This window comes from Schistocerca serialis, chromosome 3 (assembly GCF_023864345.2).
Source record: "Schistocerca serialis cubense isolate TAMUIC-IGC-003099 chromosome 3, iqSchSeri2.2, whole genome shotgun sequence".
In the NCBI taxonomy this organism is placed as follows: domain Eukaryota; kingdom Metazoa; phylum Arthropoda; class Insecta; order Orthoptera; family Acrididae; genus Schistocerca; species Schistocerca serialis.
In genome coordinates, this window is record NC_064640.1 from 650,911,743 (window position 1) to 650,924,597 (window position 12,855).

The following is a 12,855-nucleotide window of genomic DNA, read 5'->3' on the forward strand; positions in this document are numbered from 1 at the left end:
CTGACGCCAATCGGTCTACTAGATACGTTTAAAACTATTTACTAACACGTCTTTGACCACCTTCAATTACATTTTTTATTTCGTGCATCGCATGTAGATGTAAAAACCGTTTCTCACAAAAAGAGCTCTAATGTTTCGCATACAAGTCACATCAAAATTATTGTAACAGCGGGATTTTTGCATAATCAATGATTTCGCTTCAAATTTGATAACCTCGATAAAGTATGTACGACATTTTCAGAAAAGGAAGCACCTATTGTGAAACTGCATTGTCCACTGCGCATTGACAGTGAAGGTAGAATACTCGGAACCTCCTAATTCCCACATTTATTTGTGGTTAACCTCCGTGATTATTATATGCTTTATACCAGGATATTTTTAAGAGCAAAAAGAGAAGCGTTTACAATGGAAAGACATTTCTGTATGTCGGTTGTGAGAGTAACTGTTTTCCACAGAAGCACTAGCAAGGTTTGGGAGACATTTCCCTTGAGGAGTCTAAAAAGTGATAGTCTCTGTTTCAAATTTATATCGACCCGAAAGCTACCTGACAAAATTAGTACGCGAAGTAGATATTTAGATGAAATGAGAATGGACATCCTTTGAAGAAAGGCATGGTTGAAACTTCCTGGCAGATTAAAACTGTGTGCGGGCCGAGACTCGAACTCGGGACCTTTGCCTTTCGCGGGCAAGTGCTCTACCGACTGAGCTACCCAAGCACGACTCACGCCCCGTCCTCACAGCTTTACTTCTGCCAGTACCTCGTCTCCTACCTTCCAAACTTTACAGAAACTCTTCTGCGAACCTTGCAAAACTAGCACTCCTGAAAGAAAGGATATTGCGGAGACGTGGCTTAGCCACAGCCTGGGGGATGTTTCCAGAAGCCTGGCAGAAGTAAAGCTGTGAGGACGGGGCGACAGTCGTGCTTGGGTAGCTCAGTCGGTAGAGCACTTGCCCGCGAAAGGCAAAGGTCCCGAGTTCGAGTCTCGGTCCGGCACATAGTTTTAATCTGCCAGGAAGTTTCATATCAGCTCACACTCCGCTGCAGAGTGAAAATCTCATTCTGAAAGACAAGGTTTCCAGAAGCCTGGCAGAAGTAAAGCTGTGAGGACGGGGCGACAGTCGTGCTTGGGTAGCTCAGTCGGTAGAGCACTTGCCCGCGAAAGGCAAAGGTCCCGAGTTCGAGTCTCGGTCCGGCACATAGTTTTAATCTGCCAGGAAGTTTCATATCAGCTCACACTCCGCTGCAGAGTGAAAATCTCATTCTGAAAGACAAGGTTGTTTTCACAAAATCCTGTTGGGTAAATTTATAAAACCAGCGATCAAGGAAGACTATTTGATAATACAACTATCAAATACGTGTATTCGGCCGCAAACTGTGCGACTGGTTACAAAAAATACACTATCTGATCAAAAATATCCCAGCAGCTGTACATAATGTAGAAATCACCACTAGATATCACGAGGGGCGCATCTATCAGTATGTAAGGAAGTGAGGGGAGTTGTGTTGTCAGTAGAGAAGCGGTAACAGCAGAATGCGTCAATTACAAGAGCACAGTGGCTTCGAGAGTGGCCTCTTCATTATATGTCGAACATTTCACAGTGGTTTAAAAAATTGCTTGAAATCAGCAGAAGGAATCACTCCTGAGTTCCAGAGTGCTACCAGTAGTCAACCTAGCACAGTGATGGTGCATAGAGATTTAAAAGAACGTGGTACAATATTCGAGCAGCTCCTCTTAAACTACTTATTTCCGTAGTCAATGCTAACAAGGAACCCCTTGAATGCGAGGTCGCAAGTTCAGTCTTTAGTAAGACTGATTTGAAAGTGTTGTGCTAACAATTACAACAGGAAAAATATTAGCTGTTAACGACTCACCATGTGCATTAGGAGGGCGACATAAAACGAATGTCCGGGAAGTGCAGAAATCACCTTCTGTGGAATGTATGTATTTCACTTCACAAAATAGCCATCGTTGACTTTCAAGAAATAGTCAAAACAAAGCAACTTTCACCATGAACATCGAATGAAAAATAATTCACAACAGTTATGGCAAACGTTTGTACCATGAAGATCGAAGGCGAACTGCTTAGGAGCTACAAACCATGCAGAACGTTCAGCTAGGTGTGCACTCTTAAAAAACGCATATATCATCATGTTGGTGTAACTGGATGATGAGAACTGATGGAATGTGTTGGCATCCAACGGAATGCGAAACAGTCTGTCGTGCAGCTTATTATGAATCAGAGTATCTTTCAGGTCGTAGCTATAGATAGTGGAATAATATGGTTTATAGGCACGAAGAACACGAACATCCAGATGCTGAATTTGTACCGTGGTTTCATGTCGTATGAATTACAATGTCACACACATTTCAGGAGAGATAGGTTGATCTAAAGGAGTATGATGTCTATATGCAGACCACTAATGGCCGGCTGGAGTGGCCGAACGGTTCTAGGCGTTACAGTCCGGAACCACGCGACCGCTACGGCTGCAGGTTCGAATCCTGCCTCGGGCATGGATGTGTGTGATGTCCTTAGGTTAATTAGGTTTAAGTAGTTCTAAGTTCTAGGGGACTGATGACCTCAAAAGTTAAGTCCCATAGCGCTCAGAGCCATTTGAATCACTAATGAAGTTAGCTCAAGTTATTTTCACCAGTTATTGGCCAAAGGCGGAACTCATACCATAGTTGTAGTTCTCTTACGCACATTTTCCCACTCTTGCTTGTTGTGACGTAAATATTTCGTACTGCTCTTACAAGATCACGCACATGAGAGAGAATCGCAGGAGGCAGAGCACCTCCAACATCTCGCAGCGCAATAAATAACTTTCCAGCCAATTTACCAGCCATATTAACACTAGGCATAATAGTATACGAGTGCGTTTAGGTTTTTATGTTAGTTGATTTTGATACAACTCACTTGGTACCTACAATTTCCAGGATTCCCTCCATATGCATTTCCTCTTTAAATCCCGAATGGTCGGAAATGAAAAGAAATTTCTTACTGAACAATGGGATAAGTTTTTTATGTGATCTTAAATTTTCGGACAGTTCCGCATTGTGCTGTGCGTCGCCTAGTTGACGCTTTGTTTGAAATTTCGTTATCTTACGTCTCCCAATTCCGTAACACTGTTGGAAGCTATGCAAGCATCCACTGCTTTCCTTGATATCACAGTCATCTATGTCGCACACAGTCTGATGTGCATAACGTAGCAGGTCACTATCATGTACATCTTGTAATTTGTATTGAACATCTCTGAAACGCACAAACACCATCTTTTGTAACAAATGCGCCTTATCCTTCCTTGAATATCCGTAGTTCTTCTTATGCGCCACACTGTCATATTACTTCGAACTCATTCGGAGTGTGTACAGGATTGGTTTTCTGCTATGCTGTGGATGATGTAAGAACGCAACAAATGTATTTATGTTTACCACTGTCGTTTACTGTGCCCCCCCCCCCTCTCCGACAAGGACGATGAACTACATGACTCCACACCTGTTTCATTTGTTAAGCACGCATCATTGTCATTGTACTCCTTATGTACATCGGTCGTTCAATCGACCGTATACAATATCACACATTCCACTGACTCATTTTGCTGAAACTCTATTGTTTCATGTGCCACTTCTTCACCATTCTGCGAAATTACTTTACTTCCTTTCTGAAGACATGTCCACTTCGACGACAGTTGTATTTCTCGTAGTCACTGGTTGTTCCTTTCACTGCGATTGAGGAAACACTAAATGCAGGAGGATATAAACACATTTTACATATTATGTACTGATTACAGTAGAGAAAGAGTCGGAGACGATGTTTATTTGTATGAGCAAGACAATGTACTATGTCATTAAGCAGCTTCTCTGAGGCACGGGTTTTTGTCCAAAGATATTCGTGAAATCGACTGCCGGCCGCGGTGGTCTCGCGGTTCTAGGCGCACAGTCCGGAACCGTGCGACTGCTACGGCCGCAGGTTCGAATCCTGCCTCTGGCATGGATGTGTGTGATGTCCTTAGGTTAGTTAGGTTTAAGTAGTTCTAAGTTCTAGGGGACTCATGACCACATCAGTTGAGTCCCATAGTGCTCAGAGCCATTTTGAACCATTTGAAATCGACTGGCCAGCACGGTGTTCAGACGTGACCCAAACGAAGACTTTGGGACGTATTAGAACGTTGACTTCGCTCCATACCCCAGCGTCCAACATCACTACCTTCACTGGATTCGACTGCTTTGGAAGAATGGACTGCCATTCCTTCACAACATTCAGAAACCTCACTGAAAGTGTCCTCAGAAGAGTTCAAGTCGTCATAAAGGCGAAGGGTGGAAACACCCCATGTCATAACAGCTGTCCTGATGCTTTTTATCACATAGAGTTTCTGTAGAAATAGATCGTTGCATAGTGAAGAACGAGTTAAATGCATATTGAACAGAAGTATTCTTTCTGAAGATGTATTGAAGTGAAGGAGCGCTTAAATTACTTTTATTTTACAGAGCATTCGGGGCAGGTAACAGAAAAGCCTGGTTGGCACACTGGCCTTCGTAGCTAATCCACCGTGTGTATTCGATCAGGGGCCAGCGCGCCTCCCGGATTTACGGGAAAAGGGTGTTAAAGCGCTCAGCTATCCGAGCGGGTGATGTACCTCGAATATCGCTAGAAAACCAATTATTCCTCAAGTAGACAAAAAATCCAAAACACACACACACACACACACACACACACACACACACACAAACGTAAACATCTCATTAACATCGTGGCGGCGATAACGGTCATGTTTATTGTAAAATGACATCCTCTGCTGTCAATCACTTCTTTCTTTTATTTATTTCCTGCGCAATGCGTTTCAGGAATTCCCACTCTCGGGTGAGTTTTCGGTGCATTATGATATTTGTGCGTGACGTTGCAATTTGTGAGCAGCGTTATTCTGGAGCCTTTAGCGTTTCTTGTTGCACTATTTTGCGGAAACTCACACGTATTGAATATGACTTTCACAATTCACAGTCCAGAGTACACTTTAAAAACAGAAGAGAAACGTAGAAGCATTTTTACTTGATAACTTAAAACGCTTATAATAAACGACAGAATCATACCTCTGTTGTTGGCAGCATGTTAGTGGATGTGACTTTTGCAAGTCCATCCTTTTGCGACATCTGCTTTGTCATGGACTGCTGCCATGTATTCCTTCACTTTGGATACTCCTATTCCATATTGAAGACGTCTTCATTTGTAACACAGATAGCAGGCTATCACTTAGAAATAAACACTCTTTTTAAATTAGAGGCACTTAACTATGTATTTTAACACCGGGCATATTCCTGGTGTTATGGTGTGAAGGATAATACCTACAATGCTCATTGACCAATACACCAGGAATTATTTAATGCTTGAAGCGGCTTCTTTCTTTCAACACAAAGTTACAGCTAGAGACCAAGAGACCACACTCGTAAACTTGTTTTATGAAACATTCTAGATCTGATGCTGGTTGCTCCTCTGACCTGTCATATCCTTTTTCAGCTAACTGAAAATATCTAAGAGAAATCAGTCTTGGAACATGAAAGTACTGTAAACCAATAAAGCTTATCTTCACACCATTGTCTGATTTTATATCATGCTATCTAAGTATGAAATATTGCCCATCTATGAATTTATTCCAATATTCTGTAAGCCCGTCTCCGCCTTCTCCCCATCTCAGGCCATCAACACCACAGCCCCCTCTAACCATCTACTCTTTCTCCCTCTCTCTGTCCATCTACTCCAGCCCCACTCTCTGTTCATGTCCTCCTGCCCGCCCCCCCCCCTTTACCTCACTCTCTCTCAATGCCCTCTTCCACCACTTTCTGTTCATCTGTTCCACTCATTCTCTGCCAATCTGCTCTCCCCTCTCTCTCTCTCCATCGGCTCCTTCCCTGTTTATCTGCCCATTTAATCCTCCATCTAATCATCACTCATCCTCTATCTGCCCATTTGCTCCACCCTCCTCTCTGTTCGTCAGCACCTGCCCTATCTCTCTGTCCATCTCCTCCTCCCCCCTTCTCTCTCCATCACCAAATTACCATCCCCACCCCTACAGGAAGTTGGTGGTTCTAACCCCACTGTATTCCTTTCCAGAGAGAAAATAACATGTGTACCAAGTCTGGTTGAAATCGAAGCTGGAGTTTAGGAGGAGCTTTCCACCTGCGTGTTTTCTTGGGTTCGGGATGTCACATACAAACTGATAAGCCAAAGCACTAGGACCACCTGATTAATAGATTGTTTGTCCGGTTTTTTTGGAACGAAATACATCACTGATTCTGCATGTGAGGGTTCCGACATTTCTTTGGTCGGTTTGTAGAGCTATGTGGCATTAGATTTTTACGCAAATATCATGCAATTCACGTAAATAACAAGTCGCTGATCTGCGTGAGAGGTAAGGCGCCCGATAGCGACCCAGATGGGTTGCATAGGATTTAAAGCAGGTGAATTCTGTCACCGACACATCAACGTGAGTTCACTATAATGCTCTTCAAACCACCGTATCACGGTTCTGGCTCCTAGACACGGATAGTTATACTACTTGAAGATGACACCGCCGTTGGGGAAGAGATGAAGCATGAAGGAATGCAGCTGATTCGAAGCTGTCAGTGTGTCTACGACTACTACCATAGGTCCCACGCGAGACCATGAGAATGTCTCCCATAACTTAATACTATCCCCAGTAGCAGCGTGCTGCCGTTCACCTCCATGACGGCGCTTGTAGAGATGACCAGTGACCTAGTGCAGTAGAAATGAGAATCGCCCGAAGAGCCGACACACTTCCATTGATGGACGGACGAATCCCGATGGTCCCCTGCCCACTGAAAACGTAATTGACGATATCGTTGGGTCAACATGAGAACACGTGGTCTGCTGCGGAGTTTCATGTTCAACAATGTACAATGGACAGAGTGCTCCGAAACACTTGTGCTTGTGCAATGTGCTCTTTCGGCAGAGATACCACAGATCACCATCTGTCCTACCTTACAGAGCATACAAGCGTTCGAACCCCACATTCTGGGAAGAGTCGTGGACGTCCAACCATTTAGCGCGAATGGTAGTTTCATGTCCTCCTACCTCTTTCCGTAGATGCTCACGACAATAGAACGTGTACATTCGACCTGTCTCACCGTTTTCGAGATACTCGTTAACATGTTCTGTGTAATAGTAATTTGTCGAAGTCGTTTACCTCAATGGATTTCCCCATTTGCAGCCCATATCTTCGCTAGGATGATCCCTGTCCGTGTCTGCTCCGCTTACATGCTTCTGTTAGCGCGTCACGAGCCCACACGCCACCATGCGATGGGCAGTGACATAATGTTTAGGCTGATCAGTGTATTTCACCTGTATTTAATATATTCCACACATATGTCTACATATATTTCACCTGTATCTCTCGTGGTGCACATTTATTTTCTCTCAGATCAACGTTTATGGCGTTTCATCTCCTAGTCGTAAGCGTATTATAAGTCACTAAGTGCCCTCATTCTCAAGTAATCGACCAATGAAGCACTGCTGCGCTACTTTATAACCCCCCCCCTCCCTCCCCCCCCTCCCTCCTGAGTAGTCCCTGCGCGGAGATCCGAATGGGGGACTATTTTACCTCGGGAATATTTTACACAAGAGGACGCCATCATCATTTAACCATACAGTAAAGCTGCATGCCCTCGGGAAAAATTACGGCTGTAGTTTCCCCTTGATTTCAGCCGTTCGCAGTACCAGCACAGCAAGGCCGTTTCGGTTAGTGTTGCAAGGCCAGATTAGTCAATCATCCAGACTGTTGCCCCTGCAACTACTGAAAAGGCTGCTGCCGCCCTTCAGGAACCACACGTTTGTCTGGCCTCTCAACAGATACCCCTCCATTTTGGTTGCACCTACGGAAATGCCATCTGTATCTCTGAGGCACGCAAGCCTCCCCACTCCCCACCAACGGCAAGGTCCACAGGGGGGAGGGGGGGAGTTATTTATAATACATATTACGCTTATTTTGTGCTGATCAGTTAGTGTTTCGGGCTGAAACATTCGTCAGTAGTCATCCAGCGCTCTACATCTACATCCTCATGGATACTCTGCAAATCACATTGAAGTGCCTGGCAGAGGGTTCATCGAAACACCTTCACAATAATTCTCTATTATTCCACTCTCTAAAAGACATTCCTCTTATTTTATGATGATGATCGCTTCTCCCTATATAGGTCGGCGTAAACAAAATCCTTTCGCATTTGGAGGAGGAAGTTAGTGATTAAAATTTCGCGAGAAGATCCCGCCGCAACGAGAAATGCCTTTGTTTTAATGATATATATTCCAAATCCTATATCATATGCGTGACACTCTCTCCCCTCTTTTTCGATAAGACAAATATTGCTGTCCTCTTTGAACTTTCTCTGTGTACTCCAATAATCCTATCTGGTAAATATCTCACACCGGGCAGCAGTGTTCCAAAAGAAGCCGTACAGCGTAGTAGCCGGCCGTTGTGGCCGAGCGGTTCTAGGTGCTTCAGTCTGGAACCGCGCGACCGCTACGGTCACAGGTTCGAGTCCTGTCTCTGGCATGTATGTGTGTGATGTCCTTAGGTTAGTTAGGTTTAAGTAGTTCTAAGTCTAGGGGACTGATGACCTCAGAAGTTAAGTCCCATAGTGGTCAGAACCATTTGATTTTTTTTTTTTTTTTGAACATCGTAGTATAGGCAGTCTCTTTGGTACATGTGTTACGTCTTCTAAGCGTTCTGCCAATAAAACGCGGCCTTTGGTTCACCTTCCTCACAATATTTTCTATGCACACGATTGATTTATCGTGTAACCGAACTTTAAAGGATTCCTTTTAGAATTCATGTGGATGACCTCACACTTTTCATTATTTAGGGTCAATTACCAACATTCGCACCATAATTATATCTTATCTAATTCGTTTTGCAAATTTGTTTTGATCTTCTGATCACTTTATTAGACGATAAATGATAGCATCATGTGCAAACAACCTAAGACAGCTGTTCATATTGTCTCTTAAATCGTTTATACAGAGAAGGAACAGGAGATAGCTTATAACACTACCTTGAGGAACGCCAGAAGTCACTTCTGTTTTACTCAGTGACTTTCCGTGAGCTACTAGGAAATATGGCCCTTCTGCCAGGAAATCATTAATCCAGTCGCGTAACAAACGATATTCCATAAGTACGCTATTTGATTACAAGCTGGCTGTGAGGTACGGAGTCAAAAGCCTTCTGGAAATCTAGAAATACGGAATCAATTTGAAATCCCTTGCCGATAACACACAACACTTCGTGTGAGTAAAAAGCTAGCTGAGTTTCAGGAGAACGATGTTTCGTAAATACGTGTTGATGTGTATCAATAGACTTTTCTTGGAGGTAATTCATAATGTTCGAACACAATATATGTTCCAAAATGCTGCTACATATTGACGTTTATGATATGGGTCTGTAACTTAGTTCATTACTTCTACTATCTTTCTTGAGTATTGGTGTGATCCGTGCAACTCTCCGGTCTTTAGGTACGGATCTTTCGTCGAGCGAGCCATTGTATACGATTGTTAAGTAAGGAGCTATCGCATCAGCGTACTCTGAAGGTAACCTAACTTGATTACAGCTGGACCGGAAGACTTGCTATTATTAAGTGATTTAAGTTACTTCACGACGCCGAGGATATGTACCTCTAAATTACTCATGTTGCCAACTGTTCTTGATTTGCATTCGGAGATATTTACTTCGACCTCTTTCGTGAAGGAATTTCGGAAGGCTGTGTTCAATAACTCTGCTTTACCAGCACTGTCATCGATGGTGTTTCCACTGCTATCTCGTAGAGAAGACACTGATTATGTCTTGCCGCTAGCATATTTTACATACGACCAGAATCTGTTTAGATATTCTTCCAGATTTCGAGTCAAAGTTTCGTTGTGGAAACTTTTAAAAGCATCTCGTATTTAACTCCACGCTAAATTTCGAGCTTCTGTAATCTTGGGGAGTTTGCTTTCGTTTAAAAGTCGCACGCTTTTACATTGTTTTTGAAACTGTGTTCTGATCTGTTTTGTGTACCATGGGGCATCAGATCTGTCGTTCGTTAATTTGTTTGGTCTAAATGTCTCACTAGCTGGCGATACGTTTTCTCTGAATTCAAGCCACATCCAGTATACGCTTACATTGCTAATTGGGAAGGAGAGTGGATTCTCTCTCAAGAAGGTGTCAGGCAAATTTTTATCTGTTTTTTTGAATAACTGTATTTGTCGATTTCTTTTTTTATTATTGGGAATTTGGTAGTCTCGGTATTCAGTCTCACTATCTCAACCATGTGTTCACTATTCTATATATCAGTTTTGATGCTCGTTATTAGATAAGGAATATTTGTTACCAAGAGGTCAAGTGTGTTTTCAAACCCGTTTACCGTTCGACTGGGCTCATTAACTAATTGCTCGAAGTAACTTTCAGAGAATGCGTTTGGTACAATTCCGGATGATGTTTTATGTGTACATTGGGATTTAAATGGGTATTCTACCAACACATTGAAGGTAAATTAAAGTCACCACAAACTATAAATCTATGAGTTGGGTAGGTGTTTGAAATTATACGCAAGCTTTCTTTGAACCTCTCAGCAATTATATCAATTGCGTTGGGAGATCGGTAAAACGAACCACTTAGTATTTTGTTCCGATTCCGAAGAATGACCTCTATCCACAGCAACTCACAGGAACTGTCTAATTTAATTTCGGTGGGAGATAAACTGCCTTTAACAATAACAAGCACGCCACCGCCAGCTGTATTTAGCCTATCCTTACTAAACACCGTTAGGTCTCTCGCAAATATTTCGGCTGAACTTAGCAGCATTCAGGGCCTATAACGATTTGAGCATCAGTGGTTTCTGATTGTTCTTGGAGCTCTGGTACTCTACCAAAACAGCTATGACAATTTTCAACTGTTATATCGATGGTTCCTAGTTCTATGTTCTTCCTGTTTTCGACCTTTGAGAGTGAAGCACTTTTTGTGTTTTCCTGAGACCTTGTAACGTTAAAGAACTACCCAGTCCATGAGACACAGCCCCCGCTACCCATGCAGTCACCTTCAGTGTGTAATGTTCTCGTGACCTATTTAGCAGAATCCAAAACCCCGCCATCCTATGGCGCAACTCGAGGAACCTGCTGCCTACACACTCTCAGAACCGTCTGAGCCTTTGATTCAGAGCCTCCCCTCGGCTCTGTGCCAGAGGTCCGTAGTCAGTCCTATCGACTATGCTATAAATGGGGAGCTCTGCTTTCATTTCACAAGCAAGACTGACAACCTTTACTACTTCAAATTAACACACAGAAATTCAAAAACTAAACTACCAAAGCCCACAGATGAAACTGTATAACTCGCTTCTGGTTAGGAACTCGAAAGATGTCTCAAAATCTGTTACATCCCTGTTACTGCTTGTCTCCCGGCCTGCGGCTGCTGCCAGGCATTGGAGCACTTCACTGAGTCAGAGGGCATAATTCCATGACGGAGATATCTTGATGAAAATATTCACAGTGTTTGTCGATGATTGGATCTATGTCCTCGGTAAAGAAGTAAATGTGTGTGTCGAGGAGGTGAATTTCTAGGATATTTTGTAACCTCTGTGTGTATCCACACAATCACATAGTCAGGAGACTTATAGTGTCCCAGCAATTTGAGAACGACTGATTTGAATATACCTATGAATGTATTCCACAACCATTAAATAAACCGTGGAAATGGATGTGAACAATAATGTTCTCATTAGTCGAGCTATGAACACACCATCTTCCACATACCTCAACTCGTGGACGAAAACCACCTGAGGTTTTGTCTAGCGCCTTTACGAGATTTTTTCATGACCCACATTTTTTATGAAACGGTGGCATGGTAATATGCGCGGCCAACCAACGCGGGCAATGACTGATTTTTATCTCTAATCGGTAATTTCATTTCATGTAGTCATGCTTTCTATCCGTTACGTCCCCCACCGCGGTACTTTGTGTGCACTGCCTGCAATACCATGAGAAAAGTAAATGACTTCAAATAACTACAGAAACACCAGTAGTGTTTTCTTTTTAATGGAGAAGCCTCCACGTAAATTCTCGTTAATGGAAAATAGTATGAAACAACAGAAGGAGTCGCGATGGGGGAGCCGACTCTCGCCTGTGGTCGCGAATTTCTATATGGAGTACTTCGAGGAGGAAGCTTTGGCGTCATCCAGATATAAATCTACTTGTTGCCTACGTTATGTGGATGACACGTTCGTGATCTGGCCCCATGGAAGGGACAAGCTCCTAGACTTCCTTACACACCTTAACTCCATACATCCGAACATCAAATTCACTACGGAGACCGAAGCAGAAGGAAGATTACCATTCCTGGACGTCATGATCAAAAGAAGAGCGGATGGCACCCTGGGCCACGGGATGTACAGGAAGAAAACGCACACCAACCTGTATGTGCATGTGGAGAGCTGCCACCACGCTGCACAGAAGAATAGGGTGCTAAAAACACTGGTGCACAGGGCGGGCACCATCTCTGACGCAGAGACTCTGCCCCAAGAGCTGGAACACCTCAAACCTGTATTCCGGAAAACGGGTACTCGGAATGGCAGATCAGACGCGCTCTCCGCCCCACCTCTACAGTACAGCGTGTGGAGACGGAAGAAGTCATGGAGAGATAGCCACTGCCTATGCAGGGTGGTCCACTGATTGTGAAGTACGTCGCCATTCTGTCATGCAGTGAAACATCTTGTAGTAACATCGGTAGAACATAACGTAGGAAATCAGCATACATTGCCATCGATAAAATGGGGGCCAATTATCCTTCCCACCATAATGCCGCACCATACATTAACCCGCCAA

At 43.4% G+C, this 12,855-nt stretch overlaps 1 non-coding gene across 1 annotated transcript; it reads right to left on the reverse strand.

Annotated features, from left to right (window-relative positions):
* Positions 1-642: 642 nt before the first annotated feature.
* Trnas-cga (transfer RNA serine (anticodon CGA)) lies at positions 643-718 on the reverse strand. The gene has a single exon. It is a non-coding gene; the product is annotated as a tRNA-Ser (tRNA).
* Between the last annotated feature and the right edge of the window lie 12,137 nt (positions 719-12,855).